This window comes from Budorcas taxicolor, chromosome 13 (assembly GCF_023091745.1).
Source record: "Budorcas taxicolor isolate Tak-1 chromosome 13, Takin1.1, whole genome shotgun sequence".
Taxonomy (NCBI): domain Eukaryota; kingdom Metazoa; phylum Chordata; class Mammalia; order Artiodactyla; family Bovidae; genus Budorcas; species Budorcas taxicolor.
The window spans coordinates 55,311,084-55,338,185 of NC_068922.1; the positions used below are offsets into that span (position 1 = coordinate 55,311,084).

General features: G+C 48.2%; 1 protein-coding gene across 1 annotated transcript in view; it reads right to left on the reverse strand.

The window, feature by feature from the left end:
• Nucleotides 1–27,102, reverse strand: part of CDH4 (cadherin 4) — a 474,925-nt gene that overhangs the window by 319,774 nt on the left and 128,049 nt on the right. The gene's annotated exons all lie outside the window — the stretch shown is intronic.

Below are 27,102 nucleotides of genomic sequence, written 5' to 3' on the forward strand. Positions count from 1 at the left end.
GTCCTCAGTGAATTCTCACAGGGAATGTCTCTGGGAACAGGCGCAAACAGACTGGAGCAGGACACTTCCTGTCAGGGTATCAGTGGAAGGGGTTCCCCCAATGGTCCATCGTCCCCAGCCCCCGAAGTCTGCTGTCTCCTTGAAGCCAAGTTCAGAACCCATTGCCCCCTCGCCCATGGCCAGACCTCTCTCTCCCAGAGAGCTAGCTCGGCTTCTTCTCAGTGGTCCCTGGGACCCCCATGCAACCTGTGCCTTTCCTACAGGGCCACCTCCCATCCCATGCCTGGGGACACCTCTGTTTACACAGGACACTGGCTGCCTGGCCTCTAGAATCCCAGCAGGCTCTGTCCCCACATACAGACCAGGTTGCTCCCAAGGCAGGTGAGTCTAGGGATTTGGGGCCCCATACTGCATCCCTTCAAGGCAAAACTGGGACTCAGATACCCTGGCCATTCCAACAAGGCCAGGCTTGTTGGAGTAGCCATCATGATCACCATTCTTGTCATCATCACCATCATCAGCAACAGTCAGAGTTCCGAGACCACTCCTCCAAGGGGAGGAGTGCAGATCACCGAGGGGCACACGGGGCGAGAGGACCGTTGTGCTGACCCTGACGTGGCTTCTTCCCTCGCTGCCACCGTCACATCACTGCCACTGCCATCACCAACCTCACCACCACGACTGCCACCTCCACCGTCACGTCACTGCTGCCATTGTCCCCACCATCAGCACCACCATCCTCATCAGCACCACCGCCATCCTCATCATCACCAACACGACCGCCACCTCCACCGTCACGTCACTGCTGCCATTGTCCCCACCATCAGCACCACCATCCTCATCACCACCACCGCCATCCTCATCATCACCACCACGACCGCCACCTCCACCGTCACATCACTGCTGCCATTGTCCCCATCACCACCACCACCATCCTCATCATCACCACCATCCTCATCATCACCACCACCACTGCCACCTCCACCGTCATGTCACTGCTGCCACTGTCCCCACCATCAGCACCACCATCCTCATCATCACCACCGCCATCCTCATCATCACCACCACGACTGCCACCTCCACCGTCACGTCACTGCTGCCATTGTCCCCATCATCACCACCATCCTCATCACCACCATCACGACTGCCACCTCCACCGTCACGTCACTGCTGCCATTGTCCCATCACCACCATCCCCACCACTGTCATCGTCACATCACTGCCATCACCAAATTCTCTCTCATGGTGACTCTCTCTGCTACTGTCTCTGGCTTTCTCCACATTGGTTGTTACCTTTAACAGAGCTCCTTTGAAGGAGCATAAACAAGCCACCCCTCCCTCCAGAGCCGGCACCGCAGACGTGAAGCTCTGATGAGCAAAGGAGATGCTGTCGGTCTCCAAGGCACTCGGAGAAGCTGGACTGCAGTGGCCACGGCCGCAGAGTCTGTAAAGACTAATTGTTTCTCGACGAGCCGCATGGTGACTGCAACAAGGGAGGCCGGTCTACGAACTCCATGTAGGTACCAATTGCTTTCAAATGACTGTTTCGGCAGAGACTGTAAACATTTGTTTGCCCTCTTTTAAAGAAAATTCACGCTCTGAAAGAGGAACTCTGGTACAAAGAGCCTCTTGCCAGTCAGTAATTTTCTGTCAAATTAAAACACCGATTTTCCTTTGTGCGGTGAGTTTCCATTTATTACCCTATTGTGAATCCAGGCTTCTCCTTCTCTGGGTGTTAAGTTGCTCACTCTTAGGAGAAGTTTTCCTATTATTCTTGGAAGTGTCGCTTCATTTAAAGAACAACTGTGTCTTCACAGAAGTATATATAATCACACGAATAGTACATGCAACATGCAGGGCGCACGTCCTGCGCTGAGGACACCTGGAGAAAGTTCCTCAGAGGCCTCATCTCGGGAGCTGCCTCCCCCGGAATCTTGTCTTCTGTAGATGCACAAGCTCTTTGTGCTTCCATTTTGCTCGAGGCTGTCTTTCGTATTCCAAAGTCCATTCATTTACATTATGGTGACTTAAAAAAAATAATATAGCTGAGCACGTTCAGCAGAGTTTCTCAGCTGAGCACTCTTGACCATCTGGCTGGGCCATTCTTTGTTGTGGGGGCTGCCTTGAGCTCCTAGGAAGCTTAGCAGTATCCTTGGTCTCTACCCACTCGATGCCAGTAGCACACTTCCCCAAGGTGACAACCGAGAATGTTCTCAGAGATTGCTAAACAATCCCTGGTTGAGGCAGGGGGTGGGGGGTGTAAAATCAGCTCTTGAGAAACCGACCTACAGTAAAACCTCACATTCGTACATAACTTGGTGATTTTACAACAGCCAAATGATGATTTTCACCCACACATTATCAACACATTCTACTTGGAAGTGGGACGGTCCATCCATCCTTAGAGTCCAGAGGTGGTGAAGTCAACACATATGTTGGGCAGCTGGTTTCTGAGGGTTTTCCAGGTATGGGATGTTAAATCCATCCAACTATCCATTTATCCATCCATCCATCCCTATCTCTCCATTCATCCACCCATCCTTTATCCATTCATCTAATCATTAAGCCATCCATACATTCATCACTCATCCATCCATTCATCCTTTATCCATCCATCCTTCACCCATTCGCCCATCATCCATTAATCAATTCATTTATCCCTCATCCATCCATCCATCCATCCTTCATTCATCAATCACCTGTTCATGTATCCATTCATCCCTCATCCTCCTATCCATCCTTCATCCACACATGTCTGTTTGGCTACTTCACACCTGCCAGGACTCATGCTTCAGATGAAATTTAGGACTAAATACAGCTCTTGAGGAAGTAACTCACAGTTGAGCACAGTGGCTATTTGAGAGGTGGTACTATCCCAAAGAACAGTTTTGGAAATATAGGGGCATATTCTGGTTATCCCACGTCTGGTTGCTCTGAGCGGTTTGTGGGCAAGGACTTGGATGTCAAGGTGTTCTGCAAAGCCTGAGAAGTCCTGTTTGTGCTTAGTGGTATGGCCCACTGTCACATCCTACAAGTCTAGAATTATTTGAGACTAGAGTTTAATTTTACATATAAGCATTCCTGGTTTGGCAGGGTTTTAAACTACATTGAATTTTTCAGGAGTGAAATTGCCACAGAAACAGAAGGAAGGCTGTCCTTTGGGTTGTCAGAACTTTCCAAGAGTTCGTCGCCATCAGAAAATCATGGAGCTGAGGCCCTTGTGTCAACCATCAAACATTCCTGTGTCCAGAAACATTGGCCCTTGTCACCCTCCCAGGGGCTCCACAAACAAGTCACAGGCCCCTTGCCTCACCTTCTCTACTTCCTGAGGGTCTGATGCAGAGTTGTCATTGACTGGACACTCCCTTACAATGTTTGAGTGGATGGAACATTAGAGAGGGTCATGTAGCCCTGGGGCTGGAAACTTCCACCAGGTGGAGAGGAAAGGAAGCCTTGTAGGTGCCTGGTGGGCAGAGGGTGGAGGCTGTACTAGGAGCCCAAGGAAGGGTGAGGCCCAGCTTCTCTCAGGGAAAAGACTTCCTTGCCATACGCAGAGAGCTTATTTGGGGGAAAATGATGAAAAATCTACAGTGTATATTCTGAGCCCATCACCAATCTGCCTTTTCCAATTATGCAAAATAAACATCCCTGAACATGGTCACTGCTGAGACCGCTGCCTCCAGTGCTAAACGCTGGCCTGGCCTCTTGGGGCCCCGCCTTCTGCTTCCACCACCTTGGGGTGTCAGGACCACTCTGGCTCAAGGATCTTTTTACAGTGAGTGGGGGCAGGGTGTGCCGTGGCCAGGGTCCATCCCAGAACTCTTTCTCACAACCACATGAGGGCTGGATGACACCTAAACTCGAGAGGCCCGGAGGGAGGTTGTGGCTGATCTGGTGGGTGATTCTGAATGAATGTGTGATGCCCTGGTGAAGGCAGGGTCCTCAGGGGACAGATGAAGAAGGCGGCGCAGCTGAAGCCCTGAACATACACTAGCCACAGGCCAGGCCTGCAGAGGGGGTCCTCACCTGAAGATGGATCCTTCCCTGCAAAGTCCCCGGCGGGGGTGGAAACCAGGTGCCTGGCCGGTGAGACCCTGGCTGTAACCACAAGCAGGGTCATTCCCATGAGAGTTGTAGGACCACATGCAGGCCACTTGAATGGACTTTTCTATGTCTCAGACTGCATCCCACAATCCCATTAAGGGAGACAGATAAATTGCTTGGCTTTTAAATAATAGAAACAAACCTACAGTCTGCACACTCTTCCTCCATGGTGCCAGGTGCTTCCCTGGACCTGGCCCCACATGGGCACCCCATGAAGCCAGGGCTATTAGCATCCTCCTCAAATTGAGATGGATACTGAACAAAGGTGGATCCAGCTACTCGCCCAGGACTTCATGGCGAGCAGGATGGGAGGGGTATGAACACAGACACCACAGGCTGCCACCGTGTCTGGCTCTCTCCTCTCCCACCCTGCCCCTCCAAAGTGAAATCTGAGTTCCCTCGCTGTGAACCTGGCTCTCCAACCCCCACTAACGGCACGATCCCACCCCTGAAAGATGAATGCTTCAACCTGACAATTTCGAGAACTATAAATTGTTCGTGTTCCTAGATATCAAATGATGACATTAAAATTACTTAATTTAATATCCTCAGTATACTCTTTCATTGCTTCCCCCCCCACCTTCCTTTCAAAAGTCTTACAGCTTGTTATAAACTGGGATAATTACTTCCCAGTAAGTTAGATCTTCACTTCTTCATTTGCTTCTTAATAAAACCCTTTTCTATACAGTTAGCTTGGGAGAGGACACATCGTGAGTCAAACTTGAAGATGTTGCAGGATTAAATTAAATGCCAGCTCTGTGTTTGCTGCCATGTGTTATGACAGAAGAAAGTGAGTTGCAGCTGGGAGCTGGGGTGTGAATAGATGGAGGGGAAGAATGGAAAGAAACAAGAGTTCCTGGTTTTTCTCTTTCCATCACACCCCATCCTCCCTCTGTCTTGTCTGCTTCCTCAGGTCTCTCTTCCTGAATCACACACCATGGATGCATGACAAGCAAAGCTTTTGCACGTATCAAAAGAACGTAGCTGAGGATTAATTGTGAACAAAGAGCCAAGCAACACCCCTGATTTCCCTGCCTTCCTTCATGGGGAAGGTGGAAAACCCTTCCACAACCGCGGAAATTTGGAAATGGAATACATCAGCACACACACACACACACAGCAAGCCCTCCCGGTAAGACGCTTCAACAACCATCTCTACCTTTGAGATTCATTAACCAAGGCGACTTATTGAGCCTGCCCCAGAATGCATTATTCACAGGAGAAGAGCTGCGTTGATAAATATGGAAACCTTGCCTATTCTGCAGGGTGTGAGTGCTTTTACATAAACTCCCACTAGGATTAGCAATCTTTTCAGAAATCAAACGACACACGTAAAGCTACTTAAAGTCTGGCTTTTCTTCTCCATCAGGCAGTGTAAGGGAATCTCTAAATGAGGAACTAAGATCCATTACAGGCCAGTGGAATCAGGCATCATCTTGTATAATTTTCCGACACATGAGATTAATTCCAAAGACGCCTGGAGCTCGAAGTGTAAATTCATCCACTGGTTTGCGGCTCAGCCTGGCAGGACGAAGAGCTGTGCATTTGATTGCAACCTGGGCACAAAACAGTGACAGTCACAGAGCTCTAAGTGGGGCCTGAGCTGGTGACAAACAAATAAACAAATGGCATTAGATGTCCAAGGGTGCCTGGTCATTGGGCCAAGGCCAGGGCAGTTTTCTGGAGGATGCAAAATGAGTGTATGTTAGGCTGATGATCGAATTTACATTTTTTAAAGTGAACTTAAGTGTTGGGCAATTATCTGGATAATTAATTTTCAAATGGCTTCTGCCTAAATCATCTAAGTGCCCGTTAGTGAGGGAGAGGCTAGAGGAGGGGGTCAGGTCTTGGGACAAGCAGCAGTGGAAGACCTGGTCACTTGGGGGTGAGTCTCTTCTGAGGATGGACCCTTGGGAGAACAGACCAGCCTGGAGGCTAGAGGTGGTGGTGGTAGGGGGGAGGGCTGGGGCTGGAGCTTCCGTCACGGGCTCAGGCCAGGTCCTTCCCAGGAATTGTCCTTGTGATAGGACCCTTGGCCAGGAGACACACATATGTCCCTCTGATCCTCCAGTGATACAGTCATGTTTCAGAGGTTAGGGGCTGGTACAAACCACACTCCATCGCAGGGAAAGCTGACTTACTTGAGCACCAGGGGTGTTTGGGGACAGGCCCTGTGCTCTATCCTTTGCCTAGGGTGACAGGCTGGGGGTGGGTCTCTGCTTTGGGTTCAGGCCTGTGTGTGTGCATTCTTGGGTTTTGTTTAGGCTCCCTGGGAAACACCAGTTCCCCATCCCCACTGGTCTAGAGTTTGAAGCTCAGGGTCTCACAAAGCCCCAGTCCTGATGGTGGGGGAGGGGGGAAGTGGGACCCTATGGAAACTTGGGGTCTTACAAAGGCCCAGTCCTGGGGAGGGTGGTGATCCCATGAGTGGAGTTCATACAGAGATAGTCCTGACTCAGACTCAGGTTCAACATTAACAAACATGGCCACCGAGGACTCTTTTGGAAAGCATCCAAGATTTCAGCAAGACACTCTCAGTCATAAGGGCATCATCGTCAACACTGTAGAAATTAACACACCCTCGTTTCCCAGTCTAAATAGGGGGGTGGGTTAGTCAATGACCAGCCCTACTGCAAACTGCTCACCCCTCAAAACAAAGCCTAAACAGTTTCTGCCCTTTAATGACAGGGACACCGAAATAAAGCATATTCTGAACTGATTAGAGAAATTGCTTCATAAACTATTATGGAGTACCACAGAATCTAGGCAGCTCTTAAAAATGGGTGTCAAAAACTATGTGCAACATGGGAAATAGCCACAGTCGATAGATGAGTTGGGGCAAACCAAAATGGTTTGGAATAATTTCACTTTTGTAGGTTTAATGAAAAAGCCTAGAAAGGATATCTGTAGATCAAACTATCATTGGTGATTTTACATTCTTAATTCTTATCCATTTTAATTAAAATTTTCTACCATCGATATATATTACTATTAAAATAAGTTTTAGAAAGCAATAAAAGTTGTTGTAATCCTTCCTTTTCCTCTTATTAGGAGACTGTGAAAAATTATCATTTAAGAAAGATGGGCTTTAGGTTCAATTAAGAAGTCTTTGCCAGGTCACATGAGATGGAGCCTGGGACTCAGAAGGCAGGATGGAGGATCCTTATTAGCAGAGGGACCTAGGGGACAGGCAGTGTAAAGATTAGCTGCTCAGAGAGCTGGGAGAAAACTGAGAACTGAAGGGGATGTAAATGAATGGCTTTAATTTCTGCCTTCCTTGGGTTTGGTGGCAGCCTGCCCGGCCATCCATACTGACCTTTGCTGCCAGGTCCCTCCCTCAGGGGAGATGAGTGTGCCAGACTGCAGGCCTCTGAGGACAGCCTTGGCTGAGGTTAAAACTCAGGTACCCCTCAAGGCAATGAATATTAAGCCTGGATGTCCCCCAGCCCCCGTGCAGCCCACCACTGTGGGCAGATGCCATTCTGATCCCACTGGCTTCCCAGGAGGCTGTGTGTGAAGTGACAGAAGTTAATGAGAACCCAGGTTTTTAAAAATGGTGGAGAAAACCATTGCATATTCACAACCCAGCAGACCTTTCACATGACCTGCTGCATAATCAAGTCACCACGGCTGTCTCTCAACGAAAATTTAAATATTTCAGGGCTTTTTGATTACATTTGTGTTTGTGTGTGTGTGTGTGCTGTTGTTGTTATTATTATTGCTATTTCTCCATCACTAAACTCAAAGATTGACCTAAGAAAAAAAGACAATGGCCTTTTCAGAGTATGAAAAAAAAAAACACCCAACAACAAAAAAACACCCTTGGATGTGTGTGGAGTGCCTATTTGTATATTCATTGAAAAAAAAAAACACCCAACAACAAAAAAACACCCTTGGATGTGTGTGGAGTGCCTATTTGTATATTCATTAAGCAGAGCTGCACATGCATACAGGGAAAGTTCACAGTAACAAGGTTCAGCACAGTCATGGTCTCCAAGGCTCAGCTATTTGAGCCAGTTCCTCCCAGCAGCACGGTGATAACGCAGGACTGACTATCCCTGCAGCTCCTATAGCAGCTCAGAGATGCCTTTGTCCTTTTAAAGCACCCATTATCATCCCAGAGAACACAATAGGTGTTTATTGTATGGAACCCCCAACACAAATGGAAATAAAAAACACATTCTGGAGGAGATTAGAGGTGCCTGCGACGTGATGTACAATTAACTGTGTTGTGTCGGGTGTGAGCAGCAAACGACGAACAACCCACATTTCTAGCATTTCTTTTTTCCCTCCATTAATTTCTACATTCGGCTCATAAAACATTCACATAATGCCTTTCTGGTCTGGGAGAGTGCAGGTTTGTTTAAGAAAAAACTTCTCATGGAAACTATGAAAGCACCTTCTTCAGAGTCAGCGGAAGGTGAAACAAGCCCCTCAGTGATGGCGACCCGGGACACATGGAGGGGTCAGGTACCAGGCTTCTCAGGGATGGGCACTGGACCACCCACTTTTCAGACCCTTCAGGTCCATTTCTAAACTGGCTACACAGGGAAATCAGTGTCAAGTGAAGGGAAGGGGTACGAACGTAGACATGAAGACAGAAACTCAAGAAAGCAGGTGATTTCAGAAGAAGGAGTTTCCTTCCTGGTGACAGCAAGACAAGGGAAGTAGAAAAATGAGGGAAGTGGAACATCAGGGGCAAAAAGAGCAATGAAAAGTGAAAAGAACAAGGGAAGCGAACAGATCAGAGAATGAAACGGAGAACATTAGAGACACTGAATGACGAAGGGCAGATAAGAAAAAGCACTTGGGAAAAGATGTGGGAAAAGACGCGACAACAAAATAAGTGAAACTCTAAGTCAGAAAACTTGACTAAAACCAAAAGACCAAAGAAAAACAGGAGCCAGATGCGCAGGAGGCACAGGAGGCAGAAAGGTTGATGAACAGCACCGAAGACCCACACAAATCGAACGGGGAACACGTGTACTTTGGTGGGAAAAAAATAAGCAAATCCAAAAAGATACCTAATTTACAAAGAAAAAACAAACAGTCAATAAATTAGTGGCAATACATCTTCAGTAATGATGGCACATAAAAATGTAAACAAACCTTTTGTCTTGCATCACAGGTCTTCCCCTCGTGAGCTGGCAGAAGTGAGTCTATCTTTATTGATGGATATGTATCCTACCTGTGCCTCTGACATGCTGGGATTCCTACAGTTAGTGAATGTTCACACCTACTGGGCTTTCTGAGGGCACCTCAGCAACAGGGGTGACAATCCTTAGACATATTCTGAATCTTTAGCCCCATGACTCAACCTCAGGGAAATGATCAGAAACTCACAGAAAACATGCACAGGATGGCCATTCTCCCTAATAAAAAGTGGAAGCAAGCTAACTTTCTAGAATAAAGTGAATCATTTAAACAGTAATAATCCATATGACGGAATATTTACGGAGTTGTGAATGTCTGATGACCTGGAATGTGAGATGAGCCGAATAAAAATGTTTGTTTGAAAGGGTAACTCCTGATTTGGTTTAAAATTGTTTTGAACTATGGGTGTGATTAAAGTGTAAAGGTTTTTCATTGGAAAACTAACTTTCATAGTGTGTGCTCAGTAGTGCCCAGTTCTCTATGAGCCCATTGACTACAGCCTGCCAGGCTCCTCTGTCCCTGGGATTCTCCAGGCAAGAATCCTGGAGTGGGTTGCCATTTCCTCCTCCAGGGGATATTCCCAACCCAGGGATTGAACACATGTCTCTTGTGTCTCCTGCATTAGCAGACAATTCTTTACTGCTAGTACCACTTGGGTGATCTCAACTTTCATAGGCAAAATAATTAGTCAAATATTTACTTGCATAGCATTAAATCTTGCTCCATAATGTCTTTTTAAACATATAATTGAAACAAGGTAAATTTATGAAAGTAGTTTTCAGAAAAATAGCAATTGACTATTAGGTCTAAGAAATCTTTTATAATTAATCCTCTTGGCCAGTGGTGCCTGGTATGTGGCAATCTTTCTCCTCCCTAATTCAATTATGAGAGTCTGCGTTTCTAGGTAATCTCAGTAAAACTCACCCTTCTAAACATCACCCACACTTCCTGATCTATTGGGTGTGCATAAGATCACAAGTTTCTATGTTCTGTAAGTCAATATCTGATTAATTGTTTTGCTTATGAAAATTACTACTTTCCCAGTTTAAAAAACCTTTACACTGTAATCATATTTAAGTGGGGAATATGAACCATATCATTTTCCTAAAAAAGTCTGAGAGTTTGTCATCTTTCATTTTTAGCATCTTTCATTTCTTTCTCTCTCTTTTTATAGTCCAGTATGCAGTGACAAACTTTATTAAACATATTTGCATTTTATTGTCTCTCTTTTATTTAGACATATGGATTCCACTGTTTTTATCTCTTAAAAAATCATTGAGGAATAATTGACAAATATAGCTGTATATATTTAAAGTGTTAATGTACTTCCCCGGTGGATCAGATGGTAAAGAATCCGTTTGTAATGCAGGAGACCTGGGTTCGAAACCTGGGTTGGGAAGATCCCCTGAAGAAGGGAATAGGTATCCACTCCAATATTCTTGCTTGGAGAATTCCATGGACCGAGGAGTCTGGCAGGCTCTTTTTGCATCCATGGGGTTGCAAAGAGTTGGACACAACTGAGCAACTAACACTTTCACTTTTTGAAGTGTTTTCTTCAGCTGGTCCTAGGACTGCTGCTGCTAAGTTACTTCAGTCGTGTCCGACTTTGTGCGACCCCATAGACAGCAGCCCACCAGGCTCCCCCGTCCCTGGGATTCTCCAGGCAAGAACACTGGAGTGGGTTGCCATTTCCTTCTCCAATGCATGAAAGTGAAAAGTGAAAGTGAAGTTGCTCAGTCGTGTCCGACTCTTAGCGACCCCATGGACTGCAGCCTACGGGGCTCCTATGTCCATGGGATTTTCCAGGCAAGAGTACTAAGCAATTGTAAATAAGCTGCCCAAGGTCCCCTGGTCTCAATCTGCCTGTCTGACTGATACACTGTAATGAATCTCCATGTGCCAGAGGGAATGAGATGCAAGGGTAAGGGTTCTTCTGGAAGAGAAAGATACCGAGGATTTTCCCAGACCCCCTCCATCAGAGACAAGTGGTAGGGCTAGCCACCCGCCCCCACATCTAGTCCGGAAGAAGTGAGTCAAGCCAGAAATCACTGCCTTGAACACCAGACTCAAGGAACATGTACATAATCCATGGGGGATGCTCTGCATTTTGCAGCAGTATACTTCTGCAGTGTGTCTTTTTTCCCCCACTAAAAAAAATTTAGAACAGGCTAAATATAACACGAACCAGGTGGATTTGAAGATGGTGAGAAAACCGCATCTTTGGAGCTAAAATTGACATCGTCATGGTCCCTGAGCCTAGTGCTGACTTGTAGGAGGCAGGTGAAAGAGGGATGGGGAGGAAAAGATGGAAGGAGGCGGGGACACAACAGCTCTCTCTCAGAATCCGGCCCTTCTGTCATTAGCACTTCTGTCTTCCAGTAGGTAGGCATGTACGGATAAGAGAGTTGAAACATAAAGAATGCTGAGGACAAGAGAACTGAATGTTTTGAATTGTGGTGCTGGAGAAGACTCTTGAGAGTCCCTACCAGTCAATCCCAAAGAAAATCAATCCTGAATATTCACTGGAAGGACTGATGCTGAAGCTGAAGCTCCAATACTTTGGCCACCTGATGCAAAGGGTCGACTCATTGGAAAAGACTCTGTAGCTGAGAATGATTGAAGGCAGGAAGAGAAGGGGACAACAGAGGATGAGATGGCTGGATGGCATCACTGACTCAATGCACATGAATTTGAATGAACTCTGGGTTATAGTGAAGAACAAGGAAGCCTGGTGTGCTACAGTCCCTGGGGTCTCCAAGAGTTGGACATGACTTAGTGACTGAACAACAGCTGCCTTTCAGGGACCCTTGTCAGGTTCAGCCTTGGTATGGGCACTCTTGCTGTCCACCTGGAAGGGGCTGGTCCCAGGTGACCAGGTAGGGTCAGCCTGGGCTTGGTCAGCCAGACCCTTCCTCCAGAGATGGAGTCTTGAATACTAATTGGTGCCTGAGTGGGAGGGTTGTGGGCACACTGTGAGGCTCCAGACAGGCCAGGCCAACCCCTGCTGCTTCCACAGCCCCTGATGTCTTGCATACTCTCTGTTTGCTAGAGACGTCAGAGTCACTTGTAATTCCTACAGTCAGGAGCAGGAAGGCATGGAGGGAAAGAAAAGAAAGGGATGAAGCATTCTGGGCACCAAGAGGGGTGTGAAGAATGCTTCCTTAACATACACACACCACACGCACCACACCCCACACGCCATGTGCAGCCCAGTTCTGCAAGCCTGGCCCATAACATAAAGGGAACACGTTGTAGCCTTCAGATACGTTCATGTTAATAACTTAGGCAGCAGTCCTCTCTCAAAATTAGTATCTGCTCCAGAGGCTCCCAGCTTCTCTTGTAAAAATAATGGCAGTTAATAGGGAAGGGCTGTCAAGCACCCCGACTCCAGGTACCGTTGGTGTGACAGCTCTGTGATCGGGAGAAGAAAGGTATGCAGAGACAAAAGGAATAATTACCATGAGCTACCAGCACCAGCCCTGGATTTAAATGTTTAAATGTTTTAATTTAAAAGAACAATGGCGCCTTGAAGTGTCTTCACAACCGGTACTGACAACCTGCCATTTATTAATCAGTGTTAAATAACACGGCTCTGGGTTTGACACCAAACATCAGATGATGTGTGATGATCCCGAAAATAGCAACCGTGTCCCAAAGCTGATTTCCAAATGACTCTGGCATAACAAGGAATGTTTACTGCACCGATTAGAGAGTGTCAGTCACTCCTGTGGCAATCACAGTCCAGGGGAGTGAGACTTAAGTGTGCGGAGACTTTCAGTAAATCCAGGTGCTTTGCACACAGGTAGTGAAGAGGTTGGTCCTTGCCCCACCCCACCCCATGTCCTCCGCCCGCCTTTGTCCATGGAAAACTTGAGCCAAAGAATAAGTATAATCAGAGAAGTGAGAAAATGCAGAAACAAAGGAAAACAGTCAAAGGAGCCCAAATAATAATAATTTAGTCATTAGGCACAGTCAAGGACCTTTAGTTCAGGCACTAAATGCCAAGCGGAAGAAGTTAACTATGATGACCAAACTGCAGCCGTGACATGAAGCTGCCACAATTCTGAGAACTGGGAACAAGCTGTAACTAAAGATTGACTGTACCTAAAGCTACCAAGATGGCACTGCTCACACCACTGACGACCAATTCCAGGATGACTGTCAGAGGGGACTATGCAGTTTCTTCCTGAGTACCCTCCCTTTGTCTATGAAAGCTCTTATCCCCTGATTGTCAGGGGGAGGAGTCAGCCTTTGAACAGATATCCGCCCCCCAACCCCCACCCTGGATACTGGCATCCTAAATAAAGCAAACTTTCCTTTCTACCAGCCTGGACTCTTTAATCGTTTTTGAGCAGCGAGTGGCCAGACTCCACTTCTGGTAACAGTAGGGCTTGGGCCATTCCAACCATGGCTCACAGGATAAAGTCCATTTAAAAAAGGCATATTACTAAGGCAGTGGTTCTCCATCAGGGGCTGTTTGGTCTCCAGGAGACACCAAGCAATGTCCAGAGACATTTTTGATTGTCATATCTGGGGAGGGGGAGGCGGTGCTGCTGTTATCTGGTGGGTGGGAGCGGGGTCTACTGCTGAATACTCTCCAGTGCACAGGACCCCCCCCCCCCCCCCCCCCCCGCCACCAACCACCACTCGCAGAGAATGATCCAGCCCCCAGTGTCAACAGCATCCATGCTGGGGAACCCCACAGGGTTGAAACCCAGAAAATGCATTGTCACAAGTGTGTGTTTCTTCTAATCAGCAAGAAGATGGTTAAAAAGCTTCTTTGCTACTTATTTTCTATAAGGGACTACATGTTCACAACCCCTGGGCCGCCCTGACCCCCTTACTTCTATCTGGAAGTCACTGACAGTGGCTGAGGCCCCAATGAACGCAGGTTAATGTCCAGCATTTTGTATCTCAGTCTCTGGAATGCAAACTGCCGATCCAAAGGCACGCCACTTAAACGCAGGTGCATGTACACCCCCAGAGGGAGAAAGCCCTGAAACGCCCCAGTGGGCCCGTCGGAAATGCCACTTTTACTTAAAATGGTGGTTAGTTCTGCAGTAATTTTATTGGAGTTCTCAAAATCTGTTATTACCTTCCGAACAAACATTTTCTCAGCAGGATGATAAGCATAAAGGATACAGAGAGCTTTCATCAATCTGACAAGGATGATGTTTGTTTAACAATATGTTCCAAAGGTACGGCATTGGGAGGGTCTCATGTTGGGCCATGTTCGATCTAAGTTGGTGACATGAGGTTCTCCACCCAGTGCCAGCCAGCTCTCCCTGCTTGTGGTCTTTGCAAAAAGTGCACTAACATGCCTTTAAAGGCATCTTGACTAAATCCTCGTTTACTTGCTCAATTTAGCAAAGACTGATAAAATCCATCCTGCTAATTAGTAGAAGTGAAACAGTAATAACAGCGTCTGGAAGCCAGGAGGCGCTTGCTCCTGGGTGGTCCCCTGTGGGGGTCGGAGGTGAGCTCCGGGCCTTCGCTCATAAGGACACCCAGACACACAGGACTGTCTCTGAACAGGGCTTGTGTTTCCTGCATTTTCCAGTTGACGGGGGTCGGGGGGCAGGAAACCTGGGTCAACACACTGCAAAATGAATTTTTTTTGACTCTTATGAACCAAATGGTGATAAAAGGGCAGTGGGAAGAGGGAGGTTTTCTCTCTTTTGGTCCATACAATTCCTGCTGCTGAGCCGCCATGAGGGCCTTGCCCACTTCTGGTCGGCTCATCATGTGGTCCTGGCGCCACTCTCAGCCCTGGGGTGTGAGGATATGCGCCCACTGGGGCTGTGATGGGTGGTCCCCAAAGATGGCAGACTCATTTGGAAACAAGGGGCTGGTGAGGAAGCACCCTCTGTCTCCCGTTCCCTGTAAAATTCCTGATTCTAGATTGAGCCCTGTCTCTGGCCACCTTGCCTGGGGACGCACACTTCAGCTCATGTGAAGGCCTGGACAACATCAGGGATTCTGCTCTGACGCCGCATTTCAAGTCACTAAGCCCAGGCCTGCACACTCCAAGGAGGTGCTCCCTACTTTAAGAAGTGCAAAGAACCATATCTTCTCCCTCCAAGACTGAAGCTAGAGAAAGAAAAGTCTTTGCATCTCTATGTGAATGCAACAGAAACTTCCGTCTCCTATTCAGTTCTGTGCCAATGCCTACATGTCTTTCACAGGTGCCTGCGGGTGCGCTCACCTGGCTCTTCCCCAAAAGAAGGAATATATCTTCCTTGCAGGGGCAGTTCTTTGTCTCCTGACATGGGACCACACCTCTCGCACTCCCTACCCTGTGTCAGCAAAGCACATGGCAACCTGGGACACCTGGTTCCCCGAAGGTGCTGTCTTAATCCTTTAAGGTCTCAACAGTTCTCTGGATGAACATGTTCTATCATTGGCAGAAAGCTGATTGTCACTTCAGTGATTTTCTGGTTGAACTTTGCCTTCTTTTCATTTGTTAATAATTGTGAGTGTAATTCCGGAAGTTTCCAAAACACTCTCATCATCTTCATGAAATGCAGCATCTTTGCATTATTTTGCTCTGTCATTTTGTGATCAACTTACTTTGCAATTATGGTTTATTATGGGCCACTTGCCACACTGGGCAATCAGTTAAGACTGACCTAAGGAGAAGGTGCGTCAGGCAGAGACCAGCAGAGGAACTCAGCACACGAGTGCTCTGTACAAGGAGGACCTTCTCTGCCCCCAAAAGCCTTGTAACGGGGGTGAGGGGTGGGGGGAAATAGTGTTGGGGTGTGAGGGCCCACCCACTGGGGCTGTGGTGGGTGGTCCCCAAGGATGGCACCACTCATTCTCCCTTATCTGTGCTTGCCAGCTGCTCTCCCTCCTAGCTGTTGTCTTTGTTCAGTCACTAAGTCATGTCTGACTATTTGCGACCCCATAGACTATAGCACGCCAAGTTCCTCCGCCCTTCACTATCTCCCGGAGCTTGCTCAAACTCATGTCCACTGAGTGGGTGATGCCATCCAACCGTCTCATCCTATGTAGCCCCCTTCTCCTCCTGCCTTCAATCTTTCCCAGCATCAGGGTCTTTCCCTGGACGGGGATGCTAAGCCCCTCTCTCTGAACCTGAACTGGCCACTGACTGCTCTGACCATCAGAATGCACAGCGAGGGGTGTTTCTGTTCTCCCGAGACCCAGTCAGGAGTCAACATCCATCTAGAGCCTCCGGTGAGGCTCTCTTTTGGGGACACAGACACCCACTATGAACCTAGTCTCCAAGCTGTGGGAAACCTGAAGCTCCAGCCCGCAGCCCCAGCCAATCTCCCAGGTGATGACTATGCATGAGCCATCTTGGACGTCTGGACTCACAGCCTGGGGAGACCCCAGCTGCAACCACCATCTGACTGCAGGTGCCAGGGAGCCCCCACGCTGAACCATCCAGCCAAGCCTGTCCACAGATGGGCATCCCACCACAGTCCCACAGGACGAGGGGGATGCTGTGTCTCAGGGCCTCTGTGTCTGTGGAGGTTTGTTTGTAGGAACAGACAACCAAAACGCACACATCAACACTCTTCTGAGCGCTCGCTCTTGATAGACAGGCCCGCATCTTCAATAACATGACTTCAAGCGCCGAGACTGTTTTGACCATTTTGACAAAAAGTCAAACTATTTTCCAGTTAAGAGACAAGTCTTTTAAAAGTTAAAAATATATTCAGTCAGAACAGTCAACACAGAAGACAAATGCTATGCTGAGAGGAAAAAATAAAATAAGCGTTCAAACGCTTCACCCGACATGTTTCCACTGTGTGTATAATAATGGAATTTCGTTTTCTTGGTGTTTTTAAGTGAGTTCCGTGTTTGTTTGTTTGACCAATTTGTACTATTTGTTTGGGGCACTGGAAATGGGCTGGACTCCTGCTTTTAGGTCACTGCAGATATTGTTGATTTAATGACACAGCATCTATATTTTGTTGAGGATCTGTTTTAGGACAGGGCTGGGTTTATCCTCTGGGTGAGTTGCTTGCGCCTCTTATCAAAACAGGATTGCAAAGTTTCACCAAAAGCTTTTTTGAAGCACAGAACATTCTCCCTGATACATAATGTTTTCATGTCAGCTTCCCCAACTTATTCGCTTCAAGTTCTGACACTCACATTTTGCATAAGCTGAGATGTTAAGATAGCCACAGTTAAGGACTATGGCCAACCAATTATATCCATGTGTCATTTTGCACTTTTACAAACCCCTGATAAAAAAAGAAAATCTTGAAGAAAATACTTCACACAGAAAATATTTCTTTTAGAGCAAAATGTGTCCAATTGATTTATGAGGTCTTTGGTAGAAGAACAAAACACACGCTATAAAACTGGGATGTAAAGAAAGCTTTCCTGGCTTTCAGAAGAATAAGGCTCACAAGATGGGGGGGATGGGTTTCATATTTTCTAATATGAATTCTTCACGGAGGCTGCATTTTCCTACTGGTGGGGATGTTTATTTTTATGAAAGAATAAACTGAAGAAACAGTAAATCTTCTCAAGTGCTGGGCCTTTCATGTAAGCCATAATTGGTAAAATGTGATCCACAAATTAGGGAGATGTATGGAAATTTTGTCTGGTTTGGAGCAGTTAAAAAAATTTACTTATTTATTTTATTATTTCTTTGGCTGTGTCCAGTCTTAGTTCCATCATGCAGGATCTTTTGTTGGGGCATACGGACTCAGTAGTTGCAGTGCACGGGCTTAGCTGTTTCAAGGGATGTGGGATGTTAGTTCCCTGACCAGGGATCAAACCTGAATCCCCTGTGCCTTGCAAAGCAGACTCTTAACCACTGGACAGCCAGGGACGTCCCTAGTCTGGGACATTGAATCAGAACTGTTGAAGAGATTGGCTCAGGTATTGATAACTCCTGCCCAGTGGTCTGAACTGTTGTGGGGAAGAAACGCTGCTGGAATCCAGATGTCCACCTGTGGCTGTCTCCTTGTCCTGAGGCAGAGATGAGTAGCTGTGATGCACATTGGGGGCACAAAGCAGAAGGCATGAACTATCCAGCCTTAACAGAGGATGTTTTCTGGGGCTTCCCATGTGGCTCAGTGGTAAAGAATCCTCCTGCCAATGCAGGAGATGCAGGAGACATGGTTTTCAATCCCTGGGTCAAGAAGATCCCCTGGAGGAGGAAATGGCAACCCACTCCAGTAGTCTTGCCTGGAAAATCCCATGGATAGAGGAGCCTGGCAGGCTACAGCCCAAGGGGCCGCAAAGAGTTGGATGTGACTGAGTGACTAAGCACGAGCGTGGACTTAAACTAACTGAGAGCAGCCAGTGCCTTTGGAATTCCGAGTGTGACTTTAGTTTTCTAAGGGGACGGCACAGACCCAGTGGAATTTCCCATCAGTCTCAGGGGAGTGTCTGCACAATGGGAGGGTCCACAGCGGAGTCATCACTATAGGAACCCCAGCGACTTAATCCCCCTTAGATGGAGCGCAGCGGACCCGAGTTTCACAATTGAAACCACCAGGCAGTGACATGGGAGCAGAAGAAAAACCCTCTCATTTTTTTGTTACCTGAACACACGAAGACCCATTTTTAAAAGTCAACCTGAACATGAACCCCCCTCCCACCTCCCTCCCCATAACATCTCTGTGGGTCATCCCCATGCACCAGCCCCAAGCATGCTGTATCCTGCGTCAGACATAGACTAGCGTTCATGTTTGGGAACACATGTAAGAATTAAAGATTTTAAAATTAAAAAATAAATAAATTAATTAATTAAAAAAAATAAAAAAAATAAAAAGAATGCTTTCCATCAAAAAAAAAAAAAAAAAGTCAACCTGGCCGGTGGGCTCTCTCTCCCCGCAGTGTGGTCCGTGTTGCTGAAACTCTGATTACAACTACACTCAGGTTGAAAGGAGTGGCCCCAAAACCTCACTTAGCAATCAGTGCCCAGGTGGCAGCTCGCTCTGCCGAGGAGGAGGGGGCGTCTCTGCTGGTCACAGCAATTTTGCTGTGTCACAGGAAGAAGCTAGCAGAGCTGCTATTACAGCAGCTAAATGCTATCATTTTAAGCACCATTCCAAAGAAAATAAGGATTTTGCCAGAGGAAAATAGTAACACACCAAAAAGGGGGAGAAAACGACATCAAGGTAAATAAACAGATTCCTCTCACGGGCCTAGGATGTCTTCTCTGGATGAGAAACAGTTAAAAAGAGCAAGAGACAGAAGTGGTGGTGGGGTGCTCGTAGGGTGGGGGGGCCTGCACTCTGATCTTCAAAGATGCGTTTTGGTGGACAGTTTTTCTCCTGTCTGCTCCCAGGTTTGCCACTGGCTCTGCTCCTATCACTCAGGCTGATTGCCTCCTTCCAGTATTAATATTTGGGGAGTGCCCCTGTGTTCTAGGCACTGTGCGGGGTGCTAAGATACGGCAGAGAGGAGAAACAGGCAAGGCCCTGCCCATTCCGCGCCCGCTGAGGGCAGCAGACAAGAATGGAACAAGCACACTGTTGTGCAGTAAGAACTGGGCCTTTGTCCCTGGTCCCTGGCAGGGAGCTTCCAAAGCCCTTGGGATTTCCTGAGTGATGGAGTGTCTTTGTTACACTGATGAGCTGACTCACTGTGGGCCCTAGTTTAGGATGGGGGCTGGTCACCAGAAGGACGAACCGCAGGCCTGGAGAGCTGGGAGTCTGAGCCAGCCTGACCTCTGGGGCAGGTAGTCACAAGGCCAGTGATGCAACCAACCACGCTGGTCATGAGCCCCAGTAGGAATGCTGACACAGAAGCTCACTGGTTGGTGAACACACTGATCTGTGGGGAGGGGGCACCCAGATCTGAGGGGATGGGGCTGGACAGGATGCCCAGCTTCCTAGACCTCACCCCACACACACTCTTCATAGTAAAGCTGTAACCCCAGGCTGCCTGCCTGAGCTCTGCAAGTCTTTCTACTGAATATTGCATCTGGGATGGGGACATGGGGAGTCTGTAATTATATCCCAATTGGCCAGAAATGCAGGCAGCCTAGAGATGCCTCAGGACTTGGGGCTGGCATCAGAAGAAGAGGAATCTGCCCTTGACCTGTGGGGTCTGAGATAACTCTGGTGGGCAGTGTCAGGATGGAATTGCAGGACCCCTGGCTGGTGTGAGCTGGGCTGGGCTGAAACGTGGTTCATGGTGTGACAGGGCTGCAGAGAGGGGACAAGGTGAGTCAGACCCGAGACTAGGGGGGCCTGACCCAGAAGGAGAGGTCAGGGCAGCTTCCCTGAGGACCTGAGGGGTGAGCAGAGCCAACCAGGCCAAGAAAGGGCAGAAGGAAGAGCTTGTGCACAGGCTCTGGGGCAGGACTGAGAAGGGACAGTATGGCCCAAAGGTCAGGGAGGAGGTGACCCTGAAGATCAGGGAGGAGGTGACTCCCAAGGTCAGGGAGGGGGTGGCCCTGAAGATCAGGGAGGAGGTGACTCCCAAGGTCAGGGAGAGGGTGGCCCTGAAGGTCAGAGAGGGTGTGGCCCCAGAAGTCAGGGAGTCCCCTACTAGCACCACAGGCCCAGAAGGACTCTTCCCCACACCTAGATGGGTGCTCTGGGTCCTCTTCTCTCCACGGTGAGAACCTACAGCCTCTGGCACGTCCTTGTGACTAATGGGAAGACATTGTCTTCTGGTCCCACGCTCTCTGTGACCTCTTGGTATGGCAGCTGTTGAAGGCTCTGAGCTTATCCTCGCGCATAAGCCTCCGGAACAAATTGGCAAAGTCACCCAAAGGACGGACTTAGCGGTCAGGCCCTGCAGGGACTGGGGGTGGGCAAGAGCCATGAGGTGACCAGGACATGTGACCAGGACAGTGAGGTGACCCGTCTGGGGACAGACAGTGAGCAAAGTCAGGGAGGCCACAGTGGAGCCCAGCTGTGTCCTGTGGGCTGAGCCGGGCTGTCAGGTCTCACCTCACATTTGGAGTAGGAGCTGCCTGGGCCTCCTGGAGATGAGAGGGCTCGTGTGGACAGGGCAGGGCCTGCGTCAGCTCAGGCCTGTCCTGGCATCTTGCTTGCTCCCTCCTCCCGGGCCCTCGGTCTAATGTCCCTTCCCACTCGTGTCTTTGAAGCCCCACTTTCTGTCCTTCATCCCTTCACTCTTCTATGCACCAGGTCGGGGCATGAGATGAGGCTTGACTGGATATCCCTGGAGGGCAAGGGGCCCAGCAGAGCCCTCCTGGGGACCCCAGTCCTGGGTAAGAGCCTCAGGAGTGAAAACCTGGGGGCTATGCTCAGGGCAGGAGACATACCAGGTCTCACAGTTGCAGGTTCGAATCCTTCTTCCTCTGCTTCTGATGGCCAGACCTGGTTGCTAGAAATGGGCTCACAGAGAAATTCACACCTGGGCATCTTGAAGGTTCACACAGATCACACAGATGCAGATGCCTTAGTTTCTTCAAAAACCAATCTTAGGAATCCTATAGCCCCATGGTTTCAGAATAAAAATCATGTCTGCCTATACAATTTGGCTTTAGCAAATAGTCAGTCAGTCCAGCTTCATACATGTGGGCAGTGGTGAGGGCAAAGTCTGCATCGAGAAAAAGAGAAGGAAACCAACTCACATTTCGTCTATGCTGTGTCATGGGAGGGGGGCGGGGGTCCAAAAAGCCAAGGATTAAATTACCTGAAACCCTAACAAGACAAACATTAGAAAGAAGGTGTGGAAGGAGCAGGAAAAGGAAACTGGGGCCAAAACGAGGGGCAGCCATGGAGGAAGGAGCCCCCAGGACCATGCAGGCTGTCTGGAGGCTGTTGTGGGCCTGGCCCTACCTTCCTGCAGTCACACTCATAAGATGTGTGTCCTGAGGGTGAGGAGGTGGGGCTGGGCCTGGAGATTAAGCATCCCGTGAAGCATCTAAGAGTTCATCAAGTCCCCTAATACACTTAAACGCATGAGAAGCAAGTACCTGCTCCAGGACAGGTGCCACGGAGGCGATTTCCACTGCCGTATCTCACACTGAGCGCTCTGTACAGCTGGCCTCCTCTTCACTCAGGAGAGTGGATTAGGTGGGGAGGAGCCCGACGTCTCTAATGCAACCTGATCTAGTCTCACTGCACATGTGGAACGTGCCATCTATCTCATAAATGCATCGCAATGTTCCACAAATCACCCACGTTTATCCCCTGAGACGTCTTTAACTCGGGGCTTAGAGTTACAAATGAATTCTCCCATGGATCTATTATTCTCTCAAATGCAGAGAGAGAGAGCCCAGGCTCATTCAGTGCTTCTCAGAGCTGAGCTGAATCGGGTAGTGCATAATCTGATGAGGACCTTCAGAACCAGCATGGAACCATGGCCAGTATGAACTGCAAGCCAGCTCTTGACTGGGGTCAAGTGTAAGTTCCATGAGTTACTGTCTGATGAGACATCTGACACTTGTAGGGACAAGTGACCGAAGAAGACTTATGTAGCATCCACCCTGGGACAAAGCTATGGTTTTTCCAGTAGTCATGTATGGATGTGAAAGTTGGACTATAAACAAGGCTGAGCACCAAAGAATGGATGCTTTCGAATTGTGGTGCTGGAGAAGACTCTTGAGTGTTCTTGGGCTGCACAGAGATCAAACCAATCAATTATAAAGGAAATCAACTCTGAATATTCAGTGGAAGGATTGATGCTGGAGCAAAAGCTCCAATACTTTGGCTACCTCATGTGAAGAGCCAACTCATTAGAAAAGACCCTGATACTGGGAAAGATTGAAGGCAGGAGGAGAAGGGGAAGACAGAGAGTGAGATGGTTGGATGGCATCACCAACTCAATGGACATGAGTTTGAGCAAACTCTGGGAGATAGTGAAGGACAGGGGAGCCTGGCGTGCTGCAGTCCATGGAGTTGCAAAGAGTGGGATACAACTTAATGATTGAACAAGAACAACCCAGGGACAAGTCCCTGAAGAATAACTGATCACAGAGAGTACAACCAGACTTCCTGGGAGAATATCTCCTCCCAAGGGTCAGGAGACTGATGGTCCTAACACAAAAAAGCCATACCACCCAAGAAATACCCACTGAAACACAAAGCTGGTGGGTCTCTACATGAGCTGGGTTTAGATGGAAATATCCCCTGGAAATGTCCCCTACTAATATTTAGTAGGAAATGGCAACCTACTCCAGCAGTCTTGCCTGGAAAATCTCATGGACAGAGGAGTTTGCTGGGCTACAGTCCATGAAGTTCCCCTTCTGAGTCTCCATGGAAATGAGAATTAAACACCTAGGTCTCCCATGACGCATTCGTCAAAAAGGCTATAATTTAAAGGACTGACCATACCACCTGCAGGGTGGGACTCTCAGGCTGCCGGCAGGAATATAAAATAGTCCAACCACAATGGGAAACTGCCGGGAAAGTTAAATATAACCCCTCCCAGGAGCTGTCCCACTCCTAGGGGCTCACCCAGGATGGCTGAAACATACCAGGCTTGGATCCAAGTGCTCAGAGCAGCTTTATTCACCACAGCAGAAACTGAGAAACCATACACAACACCCACCCGCAGGTGAACGATAAACCAAGTGTGTTTCCATACGTGGGAATACTGCTCAGCAACAGAAAATGACAGATACACAAATAACTCGGACAGATCCCAGAGTCATTAAACAGGGGGAGAGAAGCCAGGCACCAAATTATTCCATTTCTATAAAATTATACAAAATGCCAACTAATCTATAGTGACAGTAAGCTGATTAGTGTCGCCAGGGGATGGCAGAGACGAGGCTGACTGCAGAGTGGCTGAGTGAGCTTTTCAGACGGGATGAAATGCTCTAAATCTTGGTTATGGTGGTGACTTCATGAGCGTGTTCAACTGTCAAAATGCATCGTTGAAATGTACACTTCAAGGATCAGAATGTATTGTATGTAAATTTTATCTCAGTAAATTTAATTTTTTTTTTAAAGAATAATTTTGGCCAAACAAGGTTTTCTCCTACATTGGAACTTCAGGTTTGTCGAGGAGATCTTCCCCATTCAGTACTTTATGACCTGGAATTGTGGGGGAGAGGGGTTTTGCTTGTTTGTTTAAAAGAAAACTGGGCTTCCCTGGTGGCTCAGTGGTAAAGAATCTGCCTGCAATGCAGGAGACCTGGGTTGGATCCTTGAGTTGGGAAAATCCCCTGGAGGAGGAAATGGCTACCCACTCCAGTATTCTTGCCTGGAAAATCCCATGGACAGAGGATTCTGGTGGGCTACTGTCCATGGGGTCGCAAAGAGTTGGACATGACTGAGCGACTAACACTTTAAAAGAAAACTACATCAATGAGCCTTTAAAATTGAGGTCCATCCACCCCTGAAGGATGTGCTGGACTTGGCAGGTGATCCCCAGCACGTGTACAATTTCACTTCTGAATGAGGAAGCGGCATGTTACAGCTGAGCAGAACAACACGGCTCTAGAACAACTCTCCATCGGTCCTGCTGGTGGCACCTCCCCGGAAGCAGGGATCTCATCTCAGGGTGTTTTGGGCTGTGGGCAACTCTCATTACTGAGCAGACAGAACAGTTTAAAACCCAGTTCCGTAGCGAACCTGGGGCCTGGGGGTCATCAGCACACAAGAGCTCTCGGGCATCTTTCTCTATCTCTTGGAAGGTAGGAAATAAAGAATACACTTTTAGCTAAATGAGAGCTGAAGCGTATTGGAGAAGTGTTATGAATTGTACGCAGGCCACCAAATAAAATTCAATTTCAGGTGATGGGAAGGTGAAATGTTTCTGGAGAAGCCGTTTTGCATATCACACCAGACAGCAGGTACTAAGAAGGGGGGCGGGTCTTGGGACGGATCTGGCAGCGGTTGTTTCCTTCTCTGTGCTCCTCTAATCGCACGGCTGCAGTGTTGATTCGGAACACGGCGGCCCATGAAAAATGTCACCGTCGTGTCGATGGTGCGGATCTGCTGGCAATTGCGGCGAGCAGTCGCTGCACATAAAGGGTGATAAGGCACTACATCCTGCCATGCTCAGCAGGCTCCCCATTTCCTGCTGCAATTACACATCAAACTGTTCTAGCTTCACAAGCTTCGGCACTATAAATGGCCTGGAGGCAGAAGGCCGCCTGGCACGCTGATGAGCAGGCTTCAAAGCCGAGTGAAGACTCACGTTCAGGGCAGGGGCAGTGAAGAGGAAGCTACGGAAAAACCGTATCACTCCCATCTCTGCATGTTCACACCCAGTCCACAAGCCCTTAAGACATGCCCTAGAAATCACTCTCTCATTAGCTCTGCTTAGTCCGATTAACAAGGGTTTACGGGAACATTGTCAAGTATCATTGCAAGAGCCACGGCACAAAGGTGCTGGAGAGCTCTCAACGCCCTGGCATCTCTGGTGTGGTCCCAAACTGAGCAGAGCAGCTCCTCTTGGGAGTTTGTGAGGAACTCGGGATCCCAAGACCTGTCCAGGGTCCACTGACTCAGAGTCTCTGGGGTGGACCCATGTTTGATCTCTGGGTCAGGAAGATCCCCTGGAGAAGGGAATGGCAACCCACTCCAGTATTCTTGACTGGAGAATCCCCATGGACAGAGGAGCCTGGTAGGCTACAGTCCATGGGGTCGCAAAGAGTTGGACACCATTGAGCAACTAAGCACAGTATGGCATTCTCTTTTTTTTAGATTCTTTTTCCACAAAAGTCATTACTGAGTACTCAGTAGAGTTCCCTGTGCTCTACAGTAGGTCCTTGTTGGTTATCTATTTTATATATTTGTTATTTAGTCACTAAGTCATGTCCAGCTCTTTTTCAACCCCTTGAGCTGTAGCCTGCCAGGCTCCTTTGTCCATGGGATTTCCCAGGCAAGAATACTGCAGTGGGTATTCATTTCCCTCTCAAGGAAATCTTCTCAACCTAGGGATTCAACTCATGTCTCCTGCATTGCAGGCAGATTCTCTACTGCTGAGCCACTGGGGAAGCCCAGTTTTGTATATAGTAGTGTACACGTGGAGCATCTTGGTGGCTCAGTGGTAAAGAATCTGTCTGCAATACAGGAGATGCAGGAAACATGGGTTCAATTGTTGGGTCAGGAAGATCCCCTGGAGGAAGGCATGGCGACCCACTCCAGTATTTTTGCCTGGAGAATCGCATGGACAGAGCAGCCTGGCGGGCTACAGTCCATGAGGTCACAGACAGTTGGACACGACTGAAGTGACTGAGCACACACACACATACAGTGTGTATATGTCAACTCCAATCTCCTAATTTATCTGCCCTCCACCCCATGTTTCCCCTTCGGTAACAGTAAGTTTGTTTTTGATATCTGTAAGTCTGTTTTGTAAATAAGCTCATTTGTATCTTTTAAAAAAAATTAGATTCTACATATGAATGACACCATATGATATTTGTCTTTGTCTGACTTGCATCACTTAGTACGATCATCTCTAGTTGGAATTCACAACTAGAGCTGGGATTCGCCAAAGGGGAACAGCAGGGGCAAAGGCCAGGGGCAGAGACAGAAAGATAGCCAGGCCTGTGGAGCGGGGAACAGAGGTGGAAGGGTCAGACTCACACGTTTTCTACAGGGTAGGAAGTGTCCAGATTGGAAGCCTAGTGGGTAGAGGGTTCCTCTCTTTCCCAAACATCAGGAGCATCAAGATGGCCAGCTGTTATGGCCTGACCGCTGGGCCAGGACAGCCGGGGCTCTGCACACAGGGAAGGGTCAGGCCTCTGGTGGTACATTCAGAACAGAGGCTTCCTGAGCTTGACCTCTGAGGGGCCTGAGGGACAGGGTCAGGTCCAGGTGTGTGCCCCCACCCTCACCCCACTGCACACGCACAGAGTCTGTCTCCAGACACCCCGGAACTGTTTCAGCAGTAAAACGAACAGTGCAAGTCTGGAGAAACCGACTGACATTCTGGGAAGTAAGCAACTAGAGATGCTTCCAGGTGCACGGTGCT